We start from the raw sequence: 7,173 nt of genomic DNA on the forward strand, positions 1-7,173 counted from the left end.
GTAAACCGATCACCCTTTGAGCGGTTTAGAAGTAAACTGGTCACCTCTTACACGGTTTAAGATAAACCCGGTTGGTACTTGAACGGTTTATTTGTCCGGTTAACAATCCGGGCATCACTTAAACAGTTTGCATAAATTGATACAGAATTCATAACAACCAGTTCCAAATTCTACCAAATTGTATATAAACACTTTATACTCAAAGCTTTAATACACTCACCTTTTAGAATTCGAGTAACAAAGCTTTTGAATCCTCTTCCTGGTAACCCTCCTGATTCTTCAGAGAAAAATCCTTCCAAATATAGTATATGTGTATGTACCTTCTCTTCTTCCCAAAAATTCTATATATATATATATATATACAAGAAAGAAAAGAGGAGAGGTGGTGGGTCGGCACAATCAGCCGACCTTCCTTCTTTTATTTTAAAATTTTAAATGATCACTTATATATATATTACACTCACACATACATACCCGTTTATACATATATAAATATATATATATATATATATAAACCTGAAATTAACAACGAGAATATTACAAAAACCAACAGCGGGCAACTTCGAAACAACCAGCAGGTCGAACAGAAAACAGGAATATTCAGTCCAAACTGGCTATAACACAGCCTGGTAGCACATAAAATGACAGTTCTAGAAGCAGCAAGAAACGACCAGCAGCTAAAAAAACCAAACCAACTAGCAGCCGAGCAACCAGAACACCTCAGAAACAAGAACCGAATAAAGGAAAAGCCACAAGGAACCATAAGGTATTACATAAAATCACAGCAATAAGTCACGGCTTTGAAGGATCAATAACCAGAAAATAAAACACCTTCAACGAGGCCACAAAGTCTTCAACTCGTACACAGAAAAACACGTAAAATAAACCAGCAGCTTCACGAAAAAAACAAGAAGAAACCAGCAGTCTAAAACCAGCAGGAAGGTAGAAAAACCCATTGGATAAAACTAAGAAACCCGCTGTGAACACCTTCAACCAGTCGGCATTGTCAATCTAGACCGAAGTGATGCAACAGCTTTTGGAGGAACCGATAAAGCAAAACCACCTCCCACAAAACCAGAAGTAACCAGAGGATAAACCCACGTACCTGAAAGGAAGACTTTAGAAACACGAAAACCAGCAGAAACCCTAGAAGACGGGAAAACCAGCAGGTAAAGTCAACCCACTAGAAAACCCTAGCTGGTAAGGATTGGCTAGACAACATGAATGAGCTCCAAAATCCACCAGATCCACACAAGCAGCAGGTCGAACAGACAAGAACGTCCAAAGTCAGATTGAAACAAACCCTAGAAGAACCCACAACACACCAAAGCGCAACAGAAAAATAACAGTAAGAAAAGAGGAACAAGCTTTGCAAACACCACGAAAAAACGAACCAGGCAGATCCAACTCACGATCCAACTTTCCTCACCATCTTCATGCTTGAAACCCTAAAGAGAAAAGTCAACACCATACTAGTTTGATCTGACATTAGAGACCAGGCAGATCCAACTCACGATGTATACTATTGATTTTACAGGTAATATATTTGCTATATTCATTTGAACAAGCATTTTATTTATTGTTTTTAAATAAATATTACCTATGTGATGCTGCGTATACAAATACTTGAGGATTTATGGCGCCGTATCGTAATGTTAGATATTAGCTCGGAGATTTTCGTCGTCGACGAGCAATGAACAAGTATGATTTTATTCATATAGGAATCCTTGTACTAGTGGGACCTTGTGATGTAAAATATATTTATATGAAATGAAATATGTGTTATATGCTTGTTTGGGGTGTTACACTACCCTTGCGGGTTAATAGGCCAATTTATCCATTAGGATTCAACTGAAAGGGGAAGATTTCCCCAGGCAATTTTATAAAGACATTAAAAAGCGTCACCAATACAAAAGCAATCAGCAAGAGAAACTACGACAACTTTGACTCACAAACCAAGTCATAAGGAGCCAAAAATGACAAAGGGAAATACACCAAAACATAACAACACCAGATGCCAAAAAGCAAACAGCAAGAAATACCCATAAGGTCCAAAACCGAGAAGGCACACCACCCACGTAGTCACATACCATTAGAATTCATTTGCTTCTTCCTTGTCTTCCAAGCCATCCGATGAAGAATCTGCATCTTGATCTCCGCAATAACTTTATCCCCCGAATGATTGAAATTATCAAAGAACTTCCTGTTCCGTTCCCTCCAGATAGTATAAACCGTAGCCGATAAACCAAGTTTTTGAACCGTAGACCAAGATTTCCAAGATTGAGTGGACCCTCTGTGAAGGATATCCTCCCAATTGTTTGGATAGTTCACTAATCCCACCTCCATTTTAATAGCTTCCCAAATACTGCTTGAGTACTTGCATTCAAAAAATAGGTGATTGTGCGTTTCAATCACAAAGTTACAAAACACACACTTTAAATCCGGCGGTTCATGCTTCCATTGACGAATACGATCTTGAGTTGGCAGTTTCWTCTGACACGCCATCCACATGCAAAGAGCATGTTTAGGAACATATGCTTTATTCCAAACAAGTTTATACCAATGCACAACCGGCTTCACCTCTTTGATAGTATTCCAAGCCAATTTTACCTCAAATTCACCTCGTGAAAGAGTATTATCAAGCCATCTGACCTTATCCTCCATTTGATTGGGAAACGGAATCAGAACACTCTGCAGCTGAGGATATTGTTGAATCCAATCCACCGGCCAATTGGTACCAAATCGTTGCATTACATCAGATAACGTGGAGTTATTGTGAAATCCCTGTCCATTAATGAATCTATAAGTCAGGGATTGAATGAGAGGACCCGACTCGCTCCATGTATCTTCCCAAGCATGCGTTGATAAACCATTTCCCACATTGTAGATAAAGAATCTCCAGCAATGAGATCTTAAGGCTAAAAGGCTTCGGAGAATCCATGACCACTCATTCCTCTTCTTGATAACCCAGAAATTACGTCCCCGAACACAGAGACTGAATCCAAGAAACCCACATTGTATTTCTTCCCTTTAGAATATCCCAAATATGTTTAAACAGAAGACACCTATTCCAAGTCGCAAGTCTTTTCATACCAAGACCCCCACTTTGAATAGGCAAGCAAACTGTATCCCAAACAACTCGACATTTACCCAACTGACCCTCTTCTTTATTCCATAAAAAATTACGAAAAAGCTGCTCTATTTCATGGATTGTGGTTGCCGGTACTAAGAATACCGACATCCAATATGTTTGCATTGAGTGAAGAACAGAGATAATTAGTTGACAACACCCTCCATAGGAGAGGAATTTATTCTTCCAGTTTAAGAGTCGAGATTTAAGCTTTAACACAAGGGGATTAAAATCATGTACCTTCAGACGAACCGGAGAGAGAGGAACACCCAAGTAACGTATAGGGAAAACCCCTGGCCGAAAAGATAAAGTATCACGTATAAGAGTTTGAACCTCCATTGCTACATTCCCAAAAAACACCTCACTTTTTTCCAAACTTGGCGATAAACCCGAWCGTTCTTCAAACAAGAGAAGGCCACGTTTGATGACTTCCACAGAACTAATGTCCCCCTTAGAGAAAATAAACAAATCATCAGCAAAGCATAGATGAGTCAACTTAATATCCGCACAACCTTGATGATAGGAAAAATTTGCCTCCTCCTCAATACACTTCGATAGAAGCATCGAGAGACCCTCCATAACAATAGTAAACAGATAAGGGGAGAGAGGATCTCCCTGACGAAGGCCTCGTTTACCATGAAAAAAACCCTCCGGCTGTCCATTAACACAAACAGAATAAGAGGGTGAAGTGATCAGGGTCTTTATCCAGTTAATCATGACTGGATGAAAAAAGCCTATTAGGATTCTAATTGGCTCAAAATGACACTAATTGGGTCAGATTTAGTTTTGATCAGACCTAAATGGGTATACTGAAAGGGGAAGAGTTTCCCCAGACAATTTTATAAAGACAGTTAAAGATCGTCACCAATACAAAGCAATCAACAAGAAAAACTACGGCAACTTTGACTCACAAACCAAGTCATAAGGAGCCAAAAATGACAAAGGGAATTACACCAAAACAGAAGAAAATCATAAGCCAAAAAGCAAAAGGCAAGAAAAACCCAGATGTTCCAAAACTGAACACCACCCACGTAATCACTTAACATTGGACTTCAATAACTTCTTCCTTGTCTTCCAAGCCATCCGATGAAGAATCTGCTTCTTGATTTCCGCAATAACTTTATCCCCCGAATGATTGAAATTATCAAAGAACTTCCTGTTCCGTTCCCTCCAGATATTATATACCGTTGCCGATATACCAAGTTTTTGAACCGAAGACCAAGATTTCCAAGTTTGGGTGGACCCTCTATGAAGAATATCCTCCCAATTGTTTGGACAGTTCGGTAAACCCACCTCCAGTTTAATAACTTCCCAAATACTGCTTGAGTAACTGCATTMAAAAAATAAGTGATTGTGCGTTTCAATCACTAAGTTACAAAACACACACTTTGAATCCGGCGGTTCGTGCTTCCACTGACTTATACGATCTTGAGTTGGCAGTTTCTTCTGACAAGCCATCCACATGCAAAGAGCATGTTTAGGAATGTAAGCTTTATTCCAAACTAGTTTATACCAATGCACAACCGGTTTCACCTCTTGGATAGTTTTCCAAGCCAATTTTACCTCAAAATCGCCCCGAGAAAGATTATTATCAAGCCATCTGACCTTATCCTCCACTTGACTGGGAGACGGAATCAGAACACTCTGAAGCTGGGATATTGTTGAATCCAATCCACCGGCCAATTAGTACCAAAACGTTGCATTATATCAGATACCATGGAGTTATTATGAAATCCCTCGCCATTAATGAATCTATAAGACAGGTATTGAATGAGGGGACCCGACTCGCTCCATGTATCTTCCCAAGCATGCGTGGATAAACCATTTCCCATATTATAAATAAAGAATCTCCGGCAATGAGATCTTAGGGCTAAAAGGCTCCGGAGAATCCACGACCACTCATTTCTCTTCTTAATAATCCAGAAATTACGTCCCCGAACACAGTGAGATTGAATCCAAGAGACCCACATAGTATTTCTGCCATGTAGAATATCCCAAATATGTTTAAAAAGATGACACCTATTCCAAGTCGCAAGTCGTTTCAAACCAAGACCCCCACTTTCAATAGGCAAGCAAACTGTATCCCAAGCAACTCGACATTTACCCAACTGACCCTCTGCTTTATTCCATAAAAAATTACGAAAAAGCTGCTCAATTTCATGGATCGTGGTTGTCGGTACTAGGAATACTGACATCCAATATGTTTGCATTGAGTGAAGCACTGAGAGAATAAGCTGTCGCCGCCCTCCATAGGCGAGGAATTTATTCTTCCAGTTTAAAGGTCGAGTTTTAAGCTGTAACACTAGGGGATTAAAATTGCGTACCTTCAGACGAACCGGAGAGAGAGGGACTCCCAAGTAACGAATAGGGAAAACCCCTGGCCGAAAGGATAAACTATTACGTATAAGCGTTTGAACCTCCATTGCTACATTCCCGAAAAACACCTCGCTTTTTTCCAGACTTAGCGACAATCCCCAATCTTTCTTCAAACAATAGAAGGCCACGTTTAATGACTTCCACAGAAACAATGTCCCCCTTAGAGAAAATAAACAAATCATCAGCAAARCATAAGTGAGTCAACTTAATATCCGCACAACCTCGATGATACGAAAAATTTGCCTCCTCCTCAATACATTTCGAAAGAAGCATCGAGAGTCCCTCCATAACAACAGTAAACAGATAAAGGGAGAGAGGATCGCCTTGACGAAGGCGCCGTTTGCCATGAAAAAAACCCTCCGGCTGGGCATTAACACAAATAGAAAAAGAGGGTGAAGTGACTAGGGTCTTTATCCAGTTAATCATGACTGGGTGAAAACCCATGCCCTTCAGCATCTCTAAAAGAAACTGCCAATCAACGGTGTTATACGCCTTTCGAATATCAATTTTAAAAGCACATTTTGGTTCCCCCTCAGAACGATGATATCCAGCGACCAGTTCGTGCGCCATTAAGATATTATCAGTCATTTGGCGCCCGGGAATGAACGCAGATTGAGCCTTGCTAACAAGAACATCCAACGATCCTTTCATCCGGTCAGCAATAACTTTACTAATACACTTCAACAACACATTACAACATGCAATTGGCCGATAATTAGTAACACAAGAAGCATTAGGGACCTTTGGCACAAGACAAAGAAGAGTATGGTTCAGCTGATACTCAAAAGTTCCAGAATAGAAGAAATTATGAATCCCAATGAGAACATCCCGACCGACCACATTCCAAGCTGCTTTAAAGAATTTAGAAGAATATCCATCAAGGCCTGGAGCTTTTTCATTCCCAATGGCAAACAAAGCATCCTTTATTTCCATATCCGAGATAGGACGGATTAAGTGTAGAGAATCCGATAACGATAAAGAATGACCAAACACACAATCCCCCATAGAGGGAGGAATCAAAACATTGGATGTACCTAGAATACTTTGAAAATGGGAGAGGAAAGTAGTAGATACCTCTTGATGATCATAAAATGTACTAGAAGAATCCCTGATAGTAGCAATATGGCTCCGATTGCGATTTTCTTTCATAGCAAGAAAGAAAAATTTAGAGTTACCATCCCCTTCATTAAGCCAAGATATCTTCGCTTTCTGACGAGCCATCTCCACTTGATCATTTCTAGCTTTTTGATATGCTAACAAGAGGTGAGCAATGTCCTCCTTCAGCAAGTCATTAAACGGGTCTAGATCACAAGCCAATTGAGAAACATCAAGTTTCGTCTTTAACTGAACTACCCTTTTATCCAAACAACCATACGAATTTCTGAGACGCCGACAAACCACCTTTAGATCTTGCAATTTCCAAAGCACCCTCTTCATATAAGATCCGCTCTGAGGTTTCATCCAAACCTCCTCCACAGATGCAAGGAAATCCTTATGAGAGGTCACAAAATTGTCAAACTTAAAGCCACGTTTTCGAAGACGTCTACCAACTTTAAAAGAAAGAATACCCGGAGAGTGATCAGATATCCCCCTCGGTTCAAAGAAGACCGAAACATCCCCAAATCTAGAGATAAAAGCAGAATTTCCCAGAATACGATCCAGTTTGC

This window comes from Cynara cardunculus, unplaced genomic scaffold (assembly GCF_001531365.2).
Source record: "Cynara cardunculus var. scolymus isolate 2C unplaced genomic scaffold, CcrdV1 Un_Scaffold_2182, whole genome shotgun sequence".
NCBI classification, from domain to species: Eukaryota; Viridiplantae; Streptophyta; class Magnoliopsida; order Asterales; family Asteraceae; genus Cynara; species Cynara cardunculus.